A 26,231-nucleotide genomic window follows, 5' to 3' on the forward strand; every position below is an offset into this window, starting at 1 on the left:
GGGCGACATCTGAGCTGGTATGACATTCTGAAATTTATGTCTCACCATATTTTTTATGGGAGAGACACTCTTTTTCTGACTCCTCTGATGAGACCTGTCCAGAATGGTTGAACCTCAAGCATAGCTCTCATCTTCCTCAGAGTACACAAGCATCACAACCACATCAGGTAGTGCCTCACTGGGGGATTATTATTATTCATTAAGCATGAACCTCAGTCAACTGAACACTCAAATTGACTGGCACTAGTGGTTGACACAGGTTGCTGCCAGCATCCTAGGTATCAACCAGGTACCTCCTTAAAATGTAAGATGTTCCAAGTAGCACAGTTTTTTGTAGCATTACTGGAGTTATTGTAGGAAGCTGCAACTTCTTGATGTATTTTGCAAAGCTTTTGGACATAGTTCCCAGCGCCCCAGTGACAATGGGTATCACTGTTACACATTTCATCCATAATCACGCAGTTTCGATGGTCAGGTCATGATATTTCACAATTTTTTCCAGTTCTTTTTCTTTGACTCTGGCATCTCCTGGTACAGTGATATCAATCTACTGTATGCTTCCATTCTCTACGACTGCAATATCTGGCATGTTATGTTCCAAATGGTGATCTGTCTGTATTCGAAAGTCCCACAAGATCTTCACCCTCTCATTCTCAACAACTTTTTCCACTCTATGCTCCCATGACTTTTCGGACACAGGCAAGTCGTATTTCTTACACATTGCCCAGTGTATTAATTTAGCAACTCGGTCATGTCTAGCTTTGTAATCAGTTTGCGCAATTTTGCTGCACTCACATATTATTTTATTTTATTTTATTTTAATCCCATTTATATCCCGCCCTTCTCTGAAGACTCAGGGCGGCTTACAATTTAAAGCACAGATAAATGTGCTTAGCAATAGCCTTCATTCTATGTATATGCCTGCTTATTAGGGCTTTCGCCCCCCCCCCAAGCAGCATTATTACAAAGTCAGCTTATTGCCCCCAACAATCTGGGTCCTCATTTTACCTACCTTGGAAGGATGGAAGGCTGAGTCAACCTTGAGCTTGGTGGGATGCGAACCTGCACTAATTGCAGGCAGCTGGTGTTACTTAAGGAGGCATTAGCCCACTGCTCCACCAAGGCTCTTAGATGTGAAACAGTTTCAACTTTGTCATTGCAAAGTCAGCAATTTGGATTGGCAGTGGATTTTTGTATCTTCGCTTTCATGGCATTAGTTTGTAGTGCTTGTTCTTGAGCAGCCAGTATTAAGCCTTCCATTTCTTTCTTGATGGTTCCCATCTTAAGCCATGCTCATGTCAAATTGTTATCACATTTTCCTTCAATATTTTTCAAATGCTGTCCATGCAAAGCTTTGGTTTTCCATCTCTTTAATCTGTCATCCAGCCGTTTTTCCTTATATTCTGCCTTTGTTTCTGTTATTTATAATGCTTTCTATTATCACAGACTGCAGCAATTTTTCTGTACTTTGATTCACATAGTCATTCAAACTTTGTTTTTCTTCTTCTACAGTTTGGTGGATTTGCAGTAGCCCTCTGCCCCCTATTTTTCTTGGCAGGTACAACCCATCGATGTCACTTTGTGGATGTAGAGTGTAGTGCATATTCAAAAGTTTATGCATTTTCTGGTCTAGGTTTTCCTGTTCAGCTAAAGTCCAGTTGATAATTCCAGCTAGATAGCATATCACTGGGACTGCCCATGTATTAATGGCTTTAATTATGTTTCCAGCATTCAGCTTTGATTTTAATATTTTGCAGACTATCCTGATGTATTCCTTTTGCATTGACTCTTTAACTTTTCCATTCAAGATGTTATCTGCTTCCAATATGCCCAGATATTTGCAACCATCATCCTTTGCTAGTGCTTTCACAATACTTCCATTTCCCAGTTCTATTCTTTCTATTTTTCCCATTTTTCCTCATTGCACGGATAATATAGCATATTTTCCAACTCCAAAATTCATTTTGATATCACTGCTAAACAGTTGAACTGCACTGAGTATTGATTTAAGTTCAGTGTGGCTTTTCGCATACAGTTTTAAGTCATCCATGTATAGTATATGGTTTATCTTGCCATGTTGGCTTGAGATGTGATATCCCAGTTTTGTGTTTCATAACATTATTGTCAATGGAATTAATGTGATATTGAACAGTAGTGGTGAAAGTGAGTCCCCTTGGAAGATTCCTCGTCTGATGTTGATTTCATCAATGTTCTCCCTTTTTGCTGTTAGGACTGTTTTCCATTTTGCACATTTGCTTTCAAAAATGTACAGACATTTTTGCTGATTCCAAAATTTTCCAAACACGCATTAATCCAGCTATGGGGTAATGAGTCGAATGCCTTCTTGTAATCTATCCATGCAGTATTTAAGTTCATTTTCTGTCATTTTGCATTGTTCTTCTTGTTGTTGTTGTTACCGACCCATGGCCATTCTGTTTAGGTAAGAAAATTTCTCTGAAACAATGAACCAAGAGATCACATCTTGTCCAGTAATTTTTAAAAGTGGGAAAGGTTTCTGAGAACAAAAAATTAAGAAACACTGGATTAAAAGGTTAGGATTAGGTGAATTGATTCTAAGATATTGAAGGATCCTGCTCATGATTTTTTCAGAAATTATGGGAGTGAATGAAGTGGCAGATTATGGGAGAAATATAGGTACCATTCTGATCTTCAGAAAGGAAGAAAAGGAAAAGTTAAGAAACTACACACCTGTCAATCTGACATCAACATCTTAAAAGATTCTAGAGCATAGCATAAAGTGATCAAAATGAAAGCACCTTAAAAACAATGCAGCAACCACCCGAAGTGAGCAGGGATTTTTCAAGATCTGTAGATTAACTTCATTTTTTCATTAGGAAATTTTCTTACTAGAAGGTGGAAATTCTACAGTTATATCTTACGTTCTGCAAAGTATTTGCCAGAATACCCTGTGACATCTGATTAGCATGCTAGACAAGTATGAGCTGAGTCTCATGGAAATTAAATATATGGCTCAAACATTGTATTCTATCTGGGATGGTCGTCCTCTTCCACCAAGCGCACAGCCTCAGGAGGGATGCACATGGAACAGTGAGGTAGGAAGGGGACACCTGCCTAGCAAGCCAGATCAGCCAAATCAACCCTGGAGATCAATGGGGTGACAGATGTCACAGCCAGATCGCCCTCACATCCATGGTGTATTCAAAAATACAATATTTAGTGAATTGCTGTAAAGTTGCAGCCAACAGGTTTATTAATTACTTTGAGATGCTACAAAACTGGATGGAACAACATTTAGAATGATTTTAATAGATTGAAAGGGTTGTTTAAAAAGCAAAATAAAATTAAACAGTGACAAATACAAACTTTAGGAAATGGATATCAAATGTATTTATAGAAGTAGAACGAGAAATAGCTAGTAATAATAGTGAAAATATTATTGTAAAAAATACTTAATTGCAAATGGAGTATGAGTCAACAGTGAGATATGACTACAACAAAGGTACATCCAATTTTGCAGATTCAACTGAAGTAACTTTAGGGTATTTTAGGAGACACAGAAGAGTGTTACTTAGCTGATTAGGAAAGGAAGATAGGCAATCAAAGGGAAGGGATGGCTCCCTCCCCCACCCAGCAGCAGACAATTACCAGCCTGCTGGGAAGAGAAGGGAGAGAAGGGAAGGGCAATGGGGAAGAAGGAGCAATAGCACAACAACAGGAGTTTCAGAAGATGGCAGTAGTTGACGTTGCTTTAGAAAAAGATCAGAAATGGCAGCAGATGAACGGGAATAAATAAGAACTAGAGACTGTCCTAAGTCAGCTACAGCGAAGATTAGGGGATAGTGAGGCAAACAGCAGATTTGAGAATGGACTTTGGAAGAAGAGAAGATCAGAGTATTAAGGGGAGTAGAAGATGAAATCATGGAGGTCAAAGGAATTGTCAAAGGAAGCAGATAAGGTGCGAGAAAAAAAAGCCAGATCAAGCAAATGAACATAAAAATACCCAACAGCAAGAGAGATGAGAGGATCAAAAAGAACGAATGGACCAAAAAAAGAATGACTGACCCCAAAAAAGTGTTTTTCCCATCTCCTTTCAGTTGTAATGGTATGTGAGAATGGCCTTTTGCAATAGACCAAAGAGACCTAGTTAAGGGAATGGTCAGATAAAAGGCAGATGCCTTCCCAGCAGGAAAGTGGGCTGGGCAAATGGCTCAGAAGGTCACTAGTTCCATGAGCTGCAAAGGGGATGAGGAGAAATGTACTTTGAGTCTTTGTGTAATTTTACATGAAAAAGTAGAATTTGCTCATCTGACCTTGTTTCCAATCTGGTCTATTTCACAAGCTTGATAGTAAGTGAAGGCGAAGAGCAAGGAATTCATCAGCAAATGGCAAAAGAATAAGGGCTAATTTGCTATAGTCACCATTTAGTCCCTAGGAGTGTGCATGGTCTGGCAGTGACCTCTGTACTGAGAAAAAATTGCAGTCAGTGAATAAATTATTTTCATTCTGGAAATAATGCTAAAGTTTTAATTTGTTTTATAAATTTGTTTTATGAAGACCTGAAAAGTGCTAATAGTAAATTTTGGTTCTATTTACAATCATGTTGATCATTCTATTATTTTTTAATTAGCTTGCCAAGGGAAGAGTTGGAAACTGAATCACTTAGACCCTTAGGCACCATATTAACATGGGTATTATTTAGAGAAAAAGTGCATAGGGATTGGAAAAAGTCCAGCAGGATGCTTGCATTAACTGGTTAAGAAACCCAGGAGTCTCTGTTTAATATGCTAGAAGTATAATTCCTAAAATATGAAAATAACCATTTCATTTATTCTGTGTTAATTAGATCCCACCTCCAGTATTGATTCATATTCCAAGCATTACTCTTTAAGAAGCTTTCATACAAATAGGATAAAGTTCATAGAAGGACACAGGAATCAAAGAACAGAAAAATAGTATTTAAAAAACTTAGAATTGTAGCCTTGAAATGAAGAAACTAAAGAGGGATATTGAAGCACTATTCAGAATAATGAAAGGCTGTCATTCAGAAGACTTAGTGGCATGCATTGTGACTCAATGGCACAAAGCCTACAACATGACATTGGAACATAATTATGAAAAGTTGGGTTTTCTACTGTGATACATATTTTGCCATTTTTTTTTTCATTTTTGAAGTTGTACTATATGCTAATGCAGAGGAGGCCAAAACCTGCATGTTATTGTTCTTAAAAAGGTAAGAAACAGAGTAATGGGTTTAAACTGAAACATGCCAAATCCTAGTTGAATGTTCTAAGAAAGCTTCTGATGAGTACAACTGGATGCTACTCTATTGTATATGCTTTAATTGGCTATCTGCAAAGAGTAGGTTGGAATTGCTGACTTAAATAGTTCCTTTTTAATGTATGATCCTATGATTCTCCAAAAAGAATCATACCTTGAAACCAGAATGACTCTAATATTCTAGTTTCATTCTTTTTTTTTTCTTTTAACCTATACATTTGGTGGAATTTACTTCTCAGTCTCTGTAGGTTTATAAAGTTTGTCTGCAATGTCATATAGTGTACCTGAAACTTAAACTTAACTGAGAATGCAAGAACTTATTTCTAAGTAACACCAGCCTATGTTTGTGCCATTCCCAAATATATCATAAAATGCCACTTTAATGGGCCTGCGCTGTCAAGGTTCGTAAATATGCAAAAGACTGTGAGATGAACCTTTGAATTCTCAGAAGTCCCAGAACCTAGAACACTCAACTTGCCCAATAAATATCTTCTGTACCAAGGCTCCTTGTAAATTCTGTTAGGGTGTATATGTCTTTCTTGTCCTATTGCTATTGAGCTACTGTACAATGATAACAGATGCATTAAACTACTTTAAACATATAACCAATTCTTTAAAATGTAGTAAAGTGTGTGTGTGTGTGTGTGTGTGTGTGTGTAAAACATATACATATACATATATGAATAGTTCATAATGAATTGTCCAAACATTAAAGTGACACTTAAAATCAAGAATGTGGCTTACATTTTGTTTTTGTTTTTCTTTAGTATTTTTGTACTGAAATACTTTGAAATTTGCATCTCATCTAGATTCTAAACAATTCTGGACAAAGTGAGAGGTATTTTTAGCTTCACTCCTTTTAGCTTTTTAAGTTTCACTACTGAAAATGATCTGTCAGTATTGGAATGAGGTTTAAAGTATAGATAGCAGCAACACAACACAAATATCATTCTAGTCACCTAAACTAGCAATTATCCAAAATCATCTACATGGTTACAATTTATAGGAAACTTTGTCTGTTAGCTGGTGGGATTTTTACTGTTTCTTATTTTTAATGTTTTTCATTTCATGGAGTCTTAAAACTGAACATTTTTTGATAATAGAAAAATCAGACATATTCAGTTGGAATTAGGTTGATTTTACCATTCCTAGCTATCCAAATATTACTAATTAAGAAAGTCTCAGGTGATTCCAAATGAAAAGTATTATGATTCTCAATTGTTTTTAATTTTTGTATCAATGTTTTAAGTTCCCTGTAAACCGCCCTGAGTCCTTCGGGAAAGGGCGGTATATAAATTCAATAAAATAAAAACATAAAAAAATAAATTAAAGTAGAAGAAAAGGAAGTGGCTCTTCACTCACTGAGGATGAAATAGGTCCTGGGAAAATTAAGGTTCGAGAATGCAATGTCCAGTCACTCATGAAGAAAACCAGTTCTATCCTTTGTATTTTATTGTGGCTTTCATCTGAAACAAGAAAAAGAGTGTGTTTTTATAATATTTTACAAAATATTATTTTATAAGAATAATCAATCAGGAATAATTACAAAGAGATACAAATACATTAGCATTGCCTCCTGCTAGCAGTGAAGTGAAAAATTGCTACTAAAGAGTGTGCAAAAATACGAAGCATGTATGTGACTAGAACACTAGTGAACTTGAAATATACAACAGAGTAGAACTTCAAGGAAACTTTTTAAAGCAATTTTTCTTTTGTTTTCACCAAAAAGCAGTTGGTAAACAAGAAACAACCAACACGTCTTTCAGCAGAAAACTGTATTTCTACTGGACAATTATTGTACAACAGAGTACTGCTTAATTTAAGTCTTTGCCTCTGTTGTAAAGGGTAGATTTTAAGGGGGAAAAATAAAACAATTCAGTTTATGCTGCACACCCTCCCTTTATATCTTGAGGCAGTTGGCTAAATCAGCTCTTGTTCAGAGACCCTTTGGGCCTCTCCAATTGTTATTTAGGGAATGCTGGCTGCAGTCCCAGTTTTATTTATTTTTATCATTTTACTGCTCATCCTGATTTGATTAACCCTGTTGTTTCTTATTGCTTCCAAACATTATTTTTACTTCCACTTTTAATTCAGATTGCAAGCTAACTCATAAAGAAATGGCAAGGGGAATAGCCAACAAATCTGTTTAGCGGAAAGTACATGTGGAAGTAGATTAAATTAGGCAAACATGCAAGTTGCTAATTTCTGAAGGTAAAAAAGCATACCCTGAGGCAAAACAGATTGAATCAGGACTGGTGGAAGATTCAACAAGAGAGGACATAAGTATTTTTTTTTAGTTATTCACATGATGTATATGTTATGTAGGCCAAAAAATGTAACAGAAAAATGGAGCACGTTATAATTATTCACTGGTTCAATGATGACATCCTCAGCCAAAGTGTCATGTTCCTCGTTAATTATGTTGTCACTGGAACCTGCATCAATGTATTTATAGCTAAGTATTTTACAGTTACTGTACTTATAAATTATTCATTATTTTTAGAATGCATTGTTCTTTGATTCCACAGACTTCTAATAATATTGAAGCATTGGGTGAATTCTAGATTTTATCAGATTTCAGTCATTTGGCAACATGATAAAGCTGTTGACTTTTTAAACAACAAATGCTCTAGCAGTCAACAATGGACAGACTTACTCTTGATTTCTTCCTCCAAATTTATTGTCAGGTCTGCATAACCTTTTAGAAATGACCACAAAATGACAAGCAGACTAGGAGGCTGCACTTCAATGAAGAAATACAGAAGGTAAAAATAGTTTGCCGGATCAGGATAGGGCCAAACTTGATCCAGCATTTATTTCGCATAGTAGCCTAAAAGACGTCTATCAAGCAGAAGACAGACATGTCTCTTTACCACCGTTGTTCCTTGAAACTGGTTATTTGGAAGCATGCTGGTGGTGGAATGTTGCTGAAACTTTCATTTATTCGCCCATTCTAATAATACAATCTCATTTTCTCTCTCTCTTCTTTTACTTGTGGCTCTCAAAAGACAATTTGTTTGTCAAATGTCTGAGCTGATTATCTGCTTTTGAATTTAGAATGAAACTGCAGGAAATTAGATGGAAGACTACATGTTTTCCTAGGCCTACAATTTGCTTGCTCCCATGTTGCACAATAAATATATTATCAGCTTTCCGTATGTAAATATCACCCACAACTTCCCAAGGCTAAGTTATTGCCATGTTCATGAATTGAGTCACACTGTAATGCTTGCAAAAGTCTTTCGTTACTGTTTATTTTTAATCTGACATATGTAGAAATTGTCTCCAAAGAAAAGAATGACTCAGATACAGCCAAGAGAGGAGCCAAAAAATTGGTCACAGGAATTATGAATACAACTTTAAATCACCTGTTTAAACCAGCTTGAAATAGAATAGTATAAGGCAGAAGAGATGGGCTGAAGATAAATTTGTCAAAAATCCCTCACCCCAACCTGTGAAATAACCAACCATTGGTCATTTTGTTAAATAATGAGCTATGAATTTATAGGAAAAAAATGTAGACAGAAGTGCCACAAGGTATCCTGATATCATAAGATATTCCATATATCTGTTCAACCACCTTCATGCTTTTCTCATAAAACTTCAGATTTATGGCTTTCTCTTTTGACCCAGAAGAATCTTACCTGATTCCCTGGTTTCCTGTAGAAAGAGCTTGATAACCTATCGAAAGAAACTAAGAAAATGTTCTTTGTATTGCTTTAATGCAGTGCATAAATTCAGAGATATGCAAAGCAGTCCTCAGGATACCCATAAATCCTGACATCTAATTTTATTCTCTTAAAATCAATTTATCAGATGTAAAGGTATCTGTTGTCAAATCAGTAAGATATATTGATCTATGAAAATATAATGTTGAATTCATATATCTATATAACATGTCTGTTTTGTACATATGCAGATTCAGTGTACACTTAGCTCATTTGTATTTTTTTAAAAAAAAACTCATTGTGTTATTTATCTAATTAACCAAATTGTCTCTTTTCTACTATGGGCTTAGAAAGCAGCTTAAAATTGGTAATAAAACAATCTTTAAAACCATCCACCTAGTTAGCCTTCTCCCACTCCTCCATCTCTGTAAAACAGAAATTACTATCCTATCTCATGGCAAGATAAGCATAAGCAAATAATAGACTACAAGACGCTTTCCAATTGCAGGGCCTAAGCTTGTTGCCTTATACCTGATATTTCTAGCATATAGACCAAAATCATATGTTAACATATGTTTTCTTTGGACCAGGAAGAACATGATTGCTCAAGCCTAATTTTCCTCAGAAGAAGTTCTAATAGAAGAGAATAAATGTAGCTCAGGGTTGAACCAAGGAGTCCTTGGTGTTCTTGGAGCCTGGCTGTTCTTCTTGAAGCAGAAAACAATATCTTAATCAGGAAACGACCAAGAAGAAAACTTCACACCTCACCAAAATTGGCACCTAGCTTGCAGCAGGCTACTGTATATAAACAGAGAGCAAATCTCACACTCACTGGCACTGATGATGTTACGTAGTTGGGTAAAAAACATCTGCAAGCAATCAACCTAACTCAGAGAGCACCAAGAACTCTACCTCAGAGGAAGCTTTAAGGATGATAGCATTAAACCTATTTTTCTCTTCTCTGATAGGAAGGATATTCAAGCTCTTTATTCTCTACAGATCCTGAAATTCCAATCTCCAAATCTGTAACTTCTGAATACAAAGCAGCATGGTTGCTTGATAGTGAGATGGGTAGCATATAAACAAACAAACAAACAAATTAAATAAATAAATAAATTTGGACAACTAGGACAAGAAGAAGAAAGCTGAAGACTGCAAGAATACTACCTTTCAAATATGTCACCTTTATGTAAGAGTCTCCTAATATAAGGTAGAGCCAGAGAGTCACATTAAAGTGACTCAATATATATTCTTCAATATGTGAGCTGGCAGTAATTTATACTGCATAAATTGTACTGTCCTCAGTGATGATCCCAATTCTGCTTCAGTTAAGACCTGTGACTGGCACTGTCCTTTGTGTTTTAATGTGAGAAGGAATGGATTTCACTAGCTTCATTTCCCTGCATACCATGTATCATATACCAACACTCACCATTTGCCTTCTGTAAAATGTGGGAAAGGATGGTATATATAAGTGGATGCTTAGAACAGCTGGTTTTGCTACCTGTCAAACTGTCTGGCTAACAGGTGGCAGGCACAGAAGAGTACTGCATCTGTGATCTGTCAGTTGGGCTATTGGATTAGTCCTTGTCTAAATGAGTAATAAACAAAGGTCAAAAGCTGACAGTTAATGGAGATAGAGGACAGACAATGAGTGGAGCAGGGGAGAACAAGGAATCTTCAACTAGTGTTTCAATGGAATGGCAGGATTGGCCACAAGCAGTCATGCTGGCAGTCTCCAGAAGTAGTCTGTGGTCAATGTGAAAGTAATATCAGGGGTATTGGGGTGCAAAACATCAACAACCCCCATATTAAAAATAGTAAAAAGTGCAACTACATAAAATCTCTAGGTAAAGGGGTATCCCACATACTGGTGATAGAAACAGTAACACACAGCTAGCAGAACCCAGCTCTCCTTCCTGGTTTAAACTGATCATAAGAAGCAAAGCCCAATTCTCTCTCAAGAGTCCTAGTGCTGGGTTTTGTTGGTCTAGTGATCCCTGAAAATAGTTCCCACATATAAGAGTCTGTGTTAATAAAGTACTTGGAAAGAATCATTCAGGTGTTGTGTGCAGACAACTCTATGGAAGCCCAGATTTCAGGCTTTCCTGCACTCCAAACCAAAATTGCCACTGAAGGCACAAAGGCAGCAACTTGAATTGGCCATCTGGGGCTGAATAAACCCCAGATGCAGGACACATCATTAGTGATCACCTCATCTGTGAAACATGCTAGATTGTGCTAATGGCAATCTCCTTCCAGTTCCTGGAGTATGCCTGCATCGTAATTAAGAGGATGCGAGAATATGCCCATCAGAGAATGTCACTAGGTTCAAAGCCAAGTTGGAGCCAAGTTAGTCATCTGAACCTTAGTCTGCCTTTTGGCTACATTTGTTGCCTCTCCTTTACACTGACGGTCTTCTGAATCCCTGATTGTTCTTACGTGACATCATTGCTACAATCATCTTAGATTTTTCTATTTCAGGTTACTGTGGAGTCTTTAAAAATGGTTTGCTAGCTAAAGAGTTACCAATGAAAACCAGTTTTACATATTGTGGAAAAATTGTATGCCTTCTGAAATTGATTTGGATTTCTCAGATAAATGAGGACAGGCTTGCATGTAGATTGTTACAATGCAATTAAATTTTCTGAAGTTAAAACCTGGTGGCAGGCACCTTTCATTTCTCAGACAAAAATTCATTTTTTCTCTTTCCCCTCTATTGTTATTTTGTCACACAAGGTATAACTGAAAAAGCCTGGAGGAAAAAGACTTGTATACATATAATCCTATGCACAATTCACAAAGCTCATTTCTCCCAACTCAGGGTTACACTATTTCCTGGCAAAGACATCTGCAGGAAGGCAAATAATGAATTCAACATTGTGCCAATGCTATACAAAATGTGTTCCTTTTGTATATGCATCATAATACACACATATATGAAAGGGGTAGAACTTATGGTATGAGAACACCACACTTTTTTGGTCATTTTGAGGTAAGTATCAGATCCCATTAACCTCTTTTCTCCCAAGACATTTATTTAATGAATTAACATTTAAATTGCCCAAACAGTGCAAAGTTAAAGCTTCAGTAAAATTTTATAGAGACTATAAGCACCTATGTAGCTTCTTTGGACAGACTGAAAAGAGAATATCTTTGCATTTTCATAGCATTTTCCATGGGCTTATAGCTAAGACATGCTATCAGTTTTACAGTTTTGCTCTTTTTGCAGCTATAGATGGAATTTAAATGGAAGAACTTCCTATGTAAAATTGAATAAATAAACAAGTTCTTACTTTCTGTTCTTCTCTTAGTCACCCCTCGACTACAAAAGAAGCAATAATAGATATCTCTAAAGAAATTAGTTTTGATCAAAATGAAGATCACTATCCACAGTGTCACTTTCCTAGGGATATGTCAGAATTTTAGTGTCACACTGTGATCTCTTGATTTCGTTGCCTTTATGATTCAACAGGAATGCAAAGCAATAGTAACCTACTTGAGTGTAAGTTCTGCTGACCACATTTTGGCTTTTTTCTGTGTGCATTTATACAAGAAAGAAATGTTAATTAATGACTTGGGATTTAATCTGGAAACATTCCTTCTCCCCCTCCCACCCTGACCCTGAACTATTTATTTTCTGTTCTAATGCACTTCAGTCACAATATATGTTGCACAAACTGGGAAAACAGATGCTGCAATGGTTTGCAGGTCATCAATTCAGAACAAGACTGGCAAGGAGATTCATGGGTTTCAGTGTTGTGTCAGCCTGAACCTGAGTGATTTTCTTAAAATAAAATAAAAAGTTGTGAAGTGACTTATTAGATCTGGATAATCTGAAATGTTAATAGATAGTGTGGAAAATAAAATAAGTCCTGTTAGCACTATTTGTAAGTAGCATCATAATACCCTATCCCTAATTGTAAAACAAATTAAAGATTACTGAAAGATAAGAGAGTTGAACTGAATTGAGACTAATCCACCAGGTCATTATGGGATTTGGAATACCAAAGGATTTTCAGATTACAATCTAAAAGTTATATATATATATATATTAAAGAGACAAAGTAGGTAATAAATATTTATTCCTAAGGATTAATAGTAAACCTTCTATATACCAGTGCTGGTAATACACAAATCGGCTTTGCAATCCAAATATAACATTCACTCTGCTATGCCTCATTTTTTTTAAATGATTTTGTTTCAAACAACTCAATATTTGTCAAAGAGCCATTAAAAGGATAAACATTCTGATAATTAGAATATGACAACATGCTGTGCATGATTCAGAAGAAGCAAAGAATCTACGTAAGACTGAGGGCAAGATGAGGGCAAGGATAGTCTTGTCCATCTTTTTTTTTTTTTGCTTTTCACATTAAAAAATAAACAAACCCTTAAGCACTTTTTCAACATAGCTGTGAAACTATTAAACAGTGCAAATAACCAGAATCTATGTGTTAATGGTGGAACTACAGTAAACCTGGTATGGGAGAGTAGAAGGAGGAACAATATCACACCTTGTATTCAGAATTAAGAAGTGCTTCAGATTGGCTTCCTGGTTATCATTAAAAGCCAGAGACATATGGGTAAGCCAGCTGCACAACAATACTGCTTTCTCCCAAAAGGAAAGGACTCATACATTCATTATGAGCCAGATAGCCGTGGGTTTACCATCATCCTGGGATTGTACGGGACAAAATCTTGATGAAGTATCATCCATATCATTATAGTAACCTCATAGGAGCCCCATGATGCACTTAAATGCATCACTGCAGGAGATAGATTAATCAGACATCTTTGGTTTCCTTCTATGTGTGTGCATGTATGGGTTTTAAATTGCAAGTTCTTTCCAATCCATTTATGATTTAGTACATCCTTATTTTTTAAAAAAAAACAAGGAACTGAAGGAACATCTAAATTAAAAGAGCAGGCTAAATTTAGCAAACATAGCTATTCTTGGTAAGAAAAATGAACAATTTGCATGTGCACAGTTATTTTTAAGCTCTTAAATATAAATGGCAACTCTTATGCTACTAGCAAAATCAAAGCTATGATTTAAGGGATTCAAAACCCTCTGACTGATGAATTTGGCAGTCTTTCTATCTTTCACATTGTGTATCACATTTTTAGCTGTTTAAGTAGAAATCTGTGAACATTGGTAAATTGATATTCAATTCAATTCTATAAGAAAAGATTTAAGGGAAACGTAGTGCTGGAAGATAATGCAAACCCTAGCTGAAAAAAATGGTCCATATAATTTGCAAAAATGCATTGTTTTAGATAGTAACATGAAAAGGGTAGTACTGATGTTCACCAACCTTTGACAGGAAGCAGAAAAGGAAGGCAGGAAGTAGAAGGAAGGGGAGGAAAAGGAAGACACATGCAAAACATGAATTCTAAGTGTATCTAACCTTCACTGACTGATTTTATAGCAAATATTTTTTTTTTAAAAAAACAGTTATTTACTAGGAAGAGTGGCAAGTATGAATCTGCAAACACAAATTGACTTGTCTGGAAAAGTCTAAAAAATAGCAGCTCAGTGACAAGCCATAAAATAATAACTCAATTGCACTGTTTGGAAATGTGAGACTCCCGTAATCAACCTATTCTGCCCCTTCCTCATGTCGGTAAAGTCATTAAATTTTGCCACTTGAGATCTTTTTTATAGATAACTTTAACCAGCAACTTATTTTCCCACCTACATTAGTAATATTTATACAACTATATGACTGCTCTTTAGAAGGCCAGATCCTGAAGCTGAAACTCAAATACTTTGGCCACCTAATGAGAAGGAAGGACTCACTGGAGAAGAGCCTAATGCTGGGAAAGATTGAGGGCAAGAGAAGAATGGGACGACAGAGAATGAGGTGGCTGGATGGAGTCACTGAAGCAGTAGGCGTGAGCTTAAAAGGACTCCAGAAGATGGTAGAGGACAGGAAGGCCTGGAGGAACATTGTCCATAGGGTCGGACACGAGTTTGCAGCTAACAACAAAAACAATACAACTATATAATAGTCAAGATGATGAACTAGAACTAAGGAGACAGAGATTTAAGTCCGCCTGGTAGAAACTCAATGGGTGATTTTGGACTAGTTACTATTATTCAGACCCGTTATTATTGTTTAGTTACTATTGTTCAAACCTATCTCATAAGTTTGTTTTCTGTGGAAAAAAAATGAGGAAGGGAATGCTCCATATAAGAATCATTGATGTGCTAGACAAAAAGCAGAATCTGTCAGGTCCCAAACGGTTCCCTATTTCACTTTTTTTTTAATCCCATTTATATCCCGCCCTTCTCCGAAGACTCAGGGTGGCTTACAATTTAAAGCACAAATCAATGTGCTTAGCAATAGCCTTCATTCTATGTATATGCCTGCTTATTAGGGCTTCCCCCCCCCAAGCGGCATTATTACAAAGTCAGCTTATTGCCCCCAACAATCTGGGTCCTCATTTTACCTACCTCGGAAGGATGGAAGGCTGAGTCAACCTTGAGCCTGGTGGGATGCGAACCTGCACTAATTGCAGGCAGCTGGTGTTACTTAAGGAGGCATTAGCCCACTGCTCCACCAAGGCTCTTACCTTCCTTCTATCTCTCCATCTTTGGGAACCTGCCATTCTGTTGGGGAAGGGATGAGCCCAGCATTACTTGCATGTTTGTATTTGTTCGCCAGTTCTGTTTCCTTTCCTGATTGCCAGGGGGAGGGGTATGATAGCTTTCCAAACACGATCACAACGAGCCGGATGCCAGCAAAGCCAGTAAATAGCACCCCAAGAACAATGGCTGATTGCCCTGAGATGCCAGCTGATTGGATACAATTCAAATCCCCAAGCGGCTTTGGTGGGATTTGGTGAGATTTTACAGCTTGAGTGACTATACAGTGCTAATGAACTTTTACCTCAGAGCTCGCCTTGATTCCCCCACTGTTACTGATCCCCAAATAAAAGAATCCTGTTTGAAGCAGTGATTGCTTCAAGAGTTCGAATTCTTGGGAGAACAGCTGAAGTAGGTTGCTATAGAATCTATGTACTGAATGTATTTATTTGTTTGTTTATTGAATTGATTGATTGAATGTGTATGGTCACCCATCTAAATTATATGACTCCGAGCAGCCAATAATGCTTAAAAACAGAATAAAAACAATATAACAAAATTCTGAGTAACATAAATGGCACCCAGGAAAAAACTGTGTAATAAACAAGTAATGCAACCATGAAATCGGCTTATCCATACCTCTAGAGCTCCGGGCGCAAACAGCAAAACCAGGTACCGAAGTAAATGAAAGTAGGTGACAAATTATTTCGTGGACATTGTTGTTTCCATTGAGAGGAAATTCTGGGATGCAATGGAATTTTTCTGAAGAACGATGAGAATGATGGCTGGGAGAAAAATTGTTACACCACATCCTGCATGATGTTCTGCTTCCCAGGAATATCTTCTCATGACTTCTAGCACTCTCTGTAACAATCAGCAAATGATCTGAAAAATATATTTCTCTCTCTCATATGCAGTTACACGTATGAATCAGTTTACACATACATAATCGTTCATCTTAATTAAGGACAATAAGTTGTTTTTATTAATGTAAATGAACATCACTTAAAGCTCCGCAGTATGCTTGGCTTTGATTAACACAACCATCATGCTCAACTTTTCTTCTTTACAGGTATCAGACCCGTATCATTTATATTTATAGTAGATATATTTATAGTAGACACTTTCAATATATAATCTGACAAGTGCCTTAGCTTTCAAAAACAATTTTGTTATGTAAGAAAGCACCTGCAGACAATTATACGTCCAATTAGCTTGTCTTCAGATGTTTTTCCTGTTGCAAGGAAGTGAAGGTATACAACTTTTATATACGCTTCCAGCTATTATCAGTGACTTTAGGGGTTTTTTCTCCCTTCAAAGCAAAAATTAACACCTTGCACACGAGTAGAGAAACATCCCTCTTCCTTCCCAAAAAGTCTCTACAAATGATAAGAGAAAACCTTATCAGACAACAGAAAACTAGTGAAGCTCCAGGAACCCCTAAGAACCTAACTTAACTTCTTGTTAAACTGAAATACAGATAGGCCTCTATAGCGACTGCCTCATTTACTGTAGCAGCTATTTAGCAATTACACTGGTGATGAAAAAATAACTTTGTGACTAATCCTCTCATTTATCAATCCTCTCTTCAAAGGTCAGGTCAGCAAAGGAAAGTCACTTAGTGATTGTTTCACTTAGTGATTGTTTTGCTTAATGACTAAGTTGCCAATCCCAATTGTGGTCATGAAATGAGGATTACCTGCACATCATTTCAAAGTTTAAATGCATATGCACATATTATATTTTATGACATAAGGGACAACAGTTTTCTCATATGGACTGCCATGCATGTGGTCAAATTGCAAACGTAGATAATCTGGCTGCAATATAAAATGCCACATATTACAGCTTACTCAAACCACTATTAGAGGCAAGAAAGCTTCATTTAGGAAGCAAGTGTCTTGACCAATTAAGAAGAACAACAAAACAGCACAAACTTTGTCAAAATAAGAATGCAAGCATGTATAAAATCACATTGCCGAAAAATCATTAAACCAGAAATTAATTATTCATTTCTCTCAAGAAAACATCTAAAGAACTATTGGATAAAAAGAAAATTAAACTGTTTTAAAGTTCAGAAGATTACAGGGATGCTAGAAAATTACTATGAAAAATCACTACAGAAACTATAGCATAAACAAAAAAGTAAGATAGATAGTTGTGACAATGGTTTAATTTAATTTGCATTCATTCCAAATTAAAATAGTTGAAATAGAACAAATCAAAAGATACCAGTGGTATCTATACATAAATTCTTGAACCAAGTAGAAGATCAAATAGATTCCTGAGAAACCTAGCAGACAACTTTCTCTCCCAAAAAGTAGAGAAAGGAACTAGGGGATTAGCCATATTGGATTTAATTCTCATAAACAGAGATGAAATGATAGAAAATGTCGAAGCCACAGGAACCTTGGGGGGAAGTGATCATGCAATATTGGAATTCAACATTATGGAAGCACAAGCAATAGAACACAGCCCAACTAGAGTCTTGGACTTTAAAAGAGCTAATTTCAATAAACTTAGAGAGGGCTTGGGAAGAATTCCATGGATGAGAATCCTAAAGGGGAAAACAACTCAAGAAGCTTGGGAAATTTTGAAAAGTGAGATAATAAAGGCCCAGTCTAGTACAATACCAACAAAGAAGAAAAATAACAGCTCTCAAAAGAAACCAGCATGGCTGCATAAAGAACTCTCTGATAAATTGAAAGATAAAAAGGACAAGTATAAGAAGTGGAAAGAGGGGCACATAACTAAGGCAGAATATCAGCAAATAGCCCGTGCCTGCAAAGATGAAGTGAGGGAAGCTAAGGCTCAAAATGAACTAAGGCTTGCAGCTAAAGTCAAAAATAACAAAAAAAGCTTCTTTCAACATGTAAAAAACAAGAAAAAAGTTAAGGAAATGATTGGTCCATTAGTGGGGGAAAGTGGCAAGAAGGTGACAATCAACAGGGAGAAAGCAGAACTATTTAACTCATTTTTTAAATCTGTCTTTACACAAAGGGAAAAAACAGTCCAACCTACCAAAACCAGTGCCATAAAAAACAGAATAGAAATGCAAGTTAAGATAGGCAAGAAAATGAAGTGAACACCTGTCCAGCCTAGATGAGTTCAAATCACCAGGACCAGATGGATTACACCCCAAAGTTCTCAAGGAACTGGCAGACGTGATCTCAGAACCACTGAACTATATTTTTCAAAGATCCTGGAGCACTGGGGAACTACCAGAGGACTGGAAGAGAGCTGATGTAGTTCCCATCTTCAAAAAAAGGGAAAAAATAGATCCAGGAAACTACAGACCTATCAGACTGACCTCAATACCTGGGAAGATTCTGGAAAAGATAATCAAACAACAAATCAGCGAACACCTTGATGCAAAGAAAGTCATCACTAAAAGTCAATATGGGTTTGTCAAAAACAGATCATGCCAGACAAATCTTATTGCATTCTTTGACCAAGTGACAAAATTAGTGGACCAGAGGAATGCTGTAGATATAATTTACTTGGACTTCAGTAAGGCATTTGATAAAGTAGATCACAACCTACTACTTGATAAGATAGAAAAATGTGGGTTAGATAGCATCACCAACAGATGGCTGGCTGACAGGCCATACTCAGTGTGTGGTCCTCAATGGAACTGCATCTACATGGAAGGAAGTGTGTAGTGGGGTGCCCCAGGACTCTGTTCTGGGCCCAGTGCTCTTCAACATCTTCATTAACGATTTGGATGAGGGGATAGATGGGGAACTCATCAAATTTGCAGACGACACCAAGCTGGCAGGAATAGCCAATACTCCAGAAGATAGGCTTAAAATACAGGAGGATCTGGACAGACTCGAACACTGGGCACTATCTAACAAAATGAAATTCAATGGTGAAAAAAGTAAGGTTCTACATTTAGGCAGGAAAAACCAAATGCACAGGTATAGTGTAGGTGGTACGTTGCTCAATAATAGTAATTGTGAGAGAGATCTCGGAGTCTTAGTAGACAATCACTTCAATATGAGCCAGCAGTGTGCTGCAGCTGCCAAAAAATCCAACACAGTGATAGGCTGCATTAACAGATGGATAGAATCAAGATCAAGTGAAGTACTAATACCACTTTACAATGCTTTGGTAAGGCCACACCTGGAATACTGCATCCACTTTTGGTCACCACGATGTAAAAAGGATGTTGAGACTCTAGAAAGGGTACAGAGAAGAGCAACAAAGATGATCGGGGGACTGGAAGCTAAAACATATAGGGAATGGTTGCTGGAATTGGGTATGTCTAGTTTAACGAAGAGAAGGGTGAGGGGTGACATGATAGCAGTGTTCCAATATCTCAGGGGCTGCCACAAAGAAGAGGGAGTCAAGCTATTCTCCAAAGCACCTGAAAGCAGGATAAGAAGCAATGGATGGAAACTAATCAAGGAGAGAAGCAACCTAGAACTAAGGAGAAACTTCCTGACAGTTAGAACAATTAACCAGTGGAACAACCTGCCTCCCAAAGTGGTGAATGCTCCAACACTGGAAGTTTTTAAGAAGAAACTGGCCAGCCATTTGTCTGAAATGGTATAGGGTTTCCTGCCTGAGCAGGGGGTTGGACTAGATGACCTCCAAGGTCCCTTCCAACTTCTTCTTTTTCTTCTTCTTCTCCTTCTCCTTCTCCTTCTCCTTCTCCTTCTCCTTCTCCTTCTCCTTATTATTATTATTATTATTATTATTATTATTATTATTATTATTATTATTATTATTATTATTATTATTATTATTATTATTATTATTGACATTCCAATGTAATACATTGTATTTGTTTGTTTGTTTGTTCTACACTGCTCATCTCAATTAAATGACTCTGGTTGGTTTACAGTTTAAAAAATGTATGACAGTATAACAATCTAAATGAAAACAAAAGTTAAAACAGACTTTACATTTTTTAAAAAATTGAGCTATTGAAAAGTTACAAGGTTGCCCAATATCTAAAGGTTGGAAAGTGTTCTACATTAATTCTATTGATTGTACATATAATATGCCATTATTATAGTGATCTATATAGTCATCTGTGTCATAATTGGAACTCTGGATGACGAACGTAGGATTAAAAACCAGCAGAAATAACAATAAAAAGTAACAAATTATAAGAGCCAAATAAGAACTCACATACACACATATAAGTATTGTTGAAAATATTATTTCTCTGAAGGTAAGTCACTCATCAATAACCTTTTAAGTTTTGTTCAAAGGGGTCAAAAAGCACATGGGTAGGATTGATCTAGCCTCAAATGCACATAATCCATTTTCTATTACCAAAAGTCACCCTCATGAATCTTAGGTGAGTAGAACACAGCGTGGGATCAAAAAATATAATCTCCATCTCATCATTTCATCCATTTTCCCAACAGATCTTTACTAGTGCTATGACTCCACCAGCAACATGTTTCTTCACCACATCTGGGATATTTCATCAGTACATTTGTCCTGCTAACAATGTATATAAAATTCTAATAATGGGTTTTGTGTTGCGATTTATAAACTATTGAATACAAAATACAAAATTTGTTTTGTTTTGTTTTATCCATGAAATATACCTTTATTCAGTTTGGCTAGAGACACAGGTCTGCAACCCGCAGCTCCGGAGCTGCATGCGGCTCTTTCAGCTGTCTCCTGCAGCTCCCAGTCTTCTGCCATGTGCAGTCCCCAAAAAAAAAAGTGGGACTAAAAAAGTTCAACCAATCAATTCAAATATGCAGGGTAGGTGCATATCTCACCTTGGCTCCACTCTTCAGTCAAACCCTGTTCTGCACATGCGCGCATGTACGCGCATGCACACACATTCTTTTGCGGCTCCCAGTTTTTCCTTTTGTGAGGGAACCGGTTCTGAGTGGCTCTTTCACTGTTTCAGGTTGCTGACCCCTGGGCTAGAGTTACCATTTTTTTGTACTCCTCACATTGCCACTATCTAAAGTGTAATTATTAGCCAGTATTAAATAAAATAAAATCAAATAAGGAAAACATCCACTGAGTGATATAATATCAAGATGCCATCAGTGGCATATTACGCCTGCACAGATCCTTAAGCAAAATAAAATTTAGGTCTGGTGGAAAATCTGCTACAAATGTAGAGTCCTATTACTAAATAGGATTTTGTGATGCATTGATAGCCATTGATCACAGTTCTTGGCCAGCTTATCTTCCCCAGGACCTATTGGCCAGGAGCTCAGGGCAGCAGATGCAGCAAGGTTAGGTGACTTGCTTCCCAACCCCAACCAGTCATAGTCTTTTATCCTCTAGTGCTGAAGGTAAGTAGATGCCCAGCAAAATCAGTCAGGTTGCTTCAAATGGCTTAAATCTCTTTATCCAAGTAAATCTTATTCGCCACAGACAGGTCTATTGGTAAAAACTAGACTGTTGAAATTTTTCAATACAACAAATAAAAAATGTTTCAGAGCACATAGGAATGCAAATGTTTTGACCATACGTAGCATCTTGATGTAGCTGCATCTTTTTTTTTTGAGCGTACCATTTCTGTATTTTCTTATCTTTCCCTTACAGTATATTTGTTTTCAGCTGACCATATAACATGTGTCTCCTTCACCATCCTCATTTTTAAAAGTTTTTTGAACACAAATACTGAATGTGAAAGCTGATTCCAAATTGTAAGCACATCTGCTAGTTCAGATTGCCTGCTGTCAAATCTGTGCTTTCAAACATGGTACATTGAGCATGTATTTGGAAGAACCAGAGGTTTCCTGGCATATTATCAGTTTTGTTCTTCAGGAACCCGTCACTTCATGTGAATTTATTTCTCCTGCACTCTCAAGCTGCACCCTATCCGTTACTGTCTGGACTGCCTATTCATTTTTGAATCTTTTGGCCACTAAAAATATAACCAGCTTAATAGCTTATTTGAAAGATGCTAATTTCTTAAAAACTAGAACTATTTATTTTGGCTTTTTTTTTAAAAAAATCCTTAACTAGATAAATTGTAATTTAATCATAGTTTTAACTGATTTTAATTTGTATGTTATGCATTTTAATTTTCCCTGTAAACTGCCCTGAGTCCTACGGGAATAGGGCGGTATATAAATTTAAATAATAAATAAATAAATAATAAATAAAGAGTTATTTTCATCACATAATAACATAAGTATGAACATGGTCAACTGCATGACTTTTGCCTTTATTGCCCTGCTCTGTTAATTGAGTGAAATTATTATTTGCCCCAAGAACAAAAACTCCAAATACATGTAAATTAACTTCAGTAGGAATGAGGGATTAAAAACTAAGCTTCTATCTGCAGTGGTGGTCCTACATACTATACAGTAGAGAATAGGTACAATTGGGCACAAGTGGTTTAACGTCTAATCTTATATGCTGAACAAAATTAACTGACCTCCATTGAAGAGTTGACAGTACTTTTATTGTGTGTCATACCAGCAAACATTAAATGAACTGCATGGTTGTTGTTTGCTTTTGTTGACAAATGCAACTGATCCAAACATTACAACAGTATTTGAGCTATTCAAGATACACCGTGCTTTTATTAGAATGATAACCTGTTTTGGCAAAATGATAAATAGCAACCTCGTCTGTGGAAATAAGTTCTGCATGCTCAAATAAACTCACTCCAAGGTAATGTAAATAAGGTTATAGTTTAAGTGCATTTAAATTTCAAATTCAGGAGGCCAATGGCATCAGACATAGATGTATGGAAAATGCAATATAAGCTTCCAGTAATAGATTGGCATGAGTAAAGGTTTGTGAATCTATCTTTCCTCCTTCAGTGTAGGGGAAATATTCATCTACTCTTTGGGGGAAACATGAGAGGTTCAGGTGATAGAGAAATTAATGAAAATTACTTTATTTTGTAGCAGATTGAATTGGATCAGAACAATTATACATGCAAATTTATTTCTCTTTTCTAACGTGGTCCTTGTACAGCTAGTATGGTTGTTAACTGTTCACAAAATTGTATATGCCTATTGTGAACATTCTACTACTGTATATAGATATCAGGATTTTTTTCTTAAATGAGAAAAGATCAGTGAAATTTCACAAAAAGATTGCTGCACATTTCTGAATCAAAAGAGAGAAGTTACATAGATAAATTGATGGTTTCCTTCTCTAAATAATAAAGCTGCACTTTTCAACCATACCTATGCTGACAGTGAGAAACGCAAATGCAGAAAATACCCTATATTCCATTCCTTTGTGGGCTAATGTTTAAGTAAGCATGTGTTATCTTTTCTGATATTGCCCTTGGCCAGTACAAGCTTCACTATTTTCCCAACAAATTTCAAGAATGAAATTCACCAGTATTTCAGTCAAGGTTTGGATTGAATATTATAGTAACCCCAAAATTATTGTATGTGTGTGCAACATTCCAGAACTGCTTTATATGTCCAAAATCTCCTGGGTCTACCACTACAGCAAAACAGCCATGCAACTGAGTCCTGAGAATAAATATTTTAATAATTGTGAATAATATTCTGCTAAAAATGGATTTTGCATATATTTTACCATTTTGACTGAGTGCAATGAAAAAGATATATAGAGGCTGGATAGCATAGTAATTAGAATGTCATCTTTGACACAAGAGACCAGGGTTCAAATCCCTGGAAATACCTTTCTTACCTTACCATAGGTATCCTTGGGCACAGACCCCTAACACTTCACCTGCCTGCCTCAAATATGAGAGTGACATGAATTAAGAGTGTCATGACAGCTCAGAACTTACCCACGTTAACAAAGTCCATGTCAGATGTTGGGGAAACAGGACAATCTGATGATAAGTGGACTACTGGAACATACAAGGGGAAGACAAGACAATCTGTCAGAATCCATTTATATTTCATTTCTAACTCTCTTTCTGTGCAAACCCAAATCTCACCACCACCACCCCTTGGATTCTGCCATTCCCAAGGAGGAAAGGGAATAAAAATGGGAGTTTATTGCCTCCATTTCCTCTCCTTAGATGTCACTTTTTGTTTATCTAGCCTGCCTGTTGCCCCTCACAATAAGATCGATGAAAGGCATTCTCTGTCTCTTATCTTACAAGCAACTAAGAAAAGGGGTGGGGGAATTCTGGTTTGTTTCTCCAGATGGAATGTGAAGGGGAAGGAGTGATTGTGCTAAGAACGGACTGAAACTTGACTGATCCGGAACTGACCAAATGAACTGAGGGGTGGGGTTTTGCTTGAGGACACTTTAAAAATATCGATCTGTGAAGAGATTTTTCAGATCCTGTCTATTATACCTTCTATCATCTATGTCTTAGTAAAAGTTCCTGCTTGGACAATCTTGTCTCCAAGAGTCTTTCTTTCTTAAGATGTGGATTGGAGTGGGTTCTGACACAATCTAGAATTGATGGGATGCTACTATAAAAGTATACCTATGCTGGCAGTGAAAAACTCAAACTCCCAGGCCTCTGACTGAAGTCCTGAGACTGAGGAAGACACTTATCCACATAAAAGTGAGAAAGGACTATTTTTAGATAGATAGACAGACAGACGGACAGACGGATGGATGGACGGACGGATGGATGGATGGATGGATGGATGGATGGATGGATGGATGGACGGACGGACGCAGGCAGGCAGGCAGGCAGGCAGGCAGGCAGGCATGGGATTCTGACACTTATCTTAATTATGAAATGATCAAGAGTTGTATCTTTCAGAAAAATCTTTCCATGGTTGTATCCTGCCTGGCTTCCCACAGTTCAGCTAAAGCTTAAGAGGTTTTCAAGTGAATTTTCAAGGGAGAAATCTTTCTCTGGGGCTTTTTGAAATCAGGAAATGTGTCCAGCCAGACAAGCTGGATTGAAGAAAATAGTCTATATCAATATCATCAACCCTGGCCACACTATATCATTAATGCACATTCAAACCACAAAAGAAATTTGAAAGAAACTATTCAATAACCTTTCAATATTAATAGCTTTTACTATCCCATATAGTTCACAACTGCTGCCAGCTTATGCTCTATTCTATGGTCAATAACTATGTATAATTGAAATTAATTAAAGTAAGATGATATAAAATTATTTATTGGATCACATCATAAAAATGTATTATTATTTTTATTGTTATTGTTGTTGATTACACAGTCAGTCATATTGAGCCCTTCCCAAAGACTGTGAGACAATTTAACAATTCAATTATTTTTTAAAAATAAAATATATATTTTAATTTTTGTCATTCACATTTCATTTTTGTCCCTCCTTTTGCATCCTTTCTTTAATGATTCTATTCCACCATTTCTTTGATATTAGTGTAACTTTTGCCCTTCAACAAGTTGTCCCATAGTGAATTGGCCATGGTGAGTTGATGTAGTTCTCATCTTTAAAAAAAAGGGGGGGGGGAATGGATCCATCAAACTACAGACCTATCAGCCTGACCTCAATACCTGGGAACATTCTGAAAAAACTAAGCAATGAATCAGAAAACACCTAGAGGAAAACAAAGTCATAACCAAAAGCCAACATGGGTTTGTCAAAAGCAGATCATGCCAGACAAATCTTATTGCATTCCTTGACCAGGTGACAAAATTAGTGGACTAGAGGAATGTTGTGGATATAATTTACTTGGATTTCAATAAGGTATTTGTAAAGTTGACCACAACCTACTACTTAATAAGATGGGAAAATGTGGGTTAGACAACATCACGACCAGATGGATTCGTAGCTGGCTGACCAGTCATTTTCAGCATGTGGTCCTCAATGGAACTGCATCTAC

The sequence above is a fragment of the Vipera berus genome (assembly GCF_964194415.1).
Source record: "Vipera berus genome assembly, chromosome: 6".
Classification (NCBI taxonomy): Eukaryota; Metazoa; Chordata; class Lepidosauria; order Squamata; family Viperidae; genus Vipera; species Vipera berus.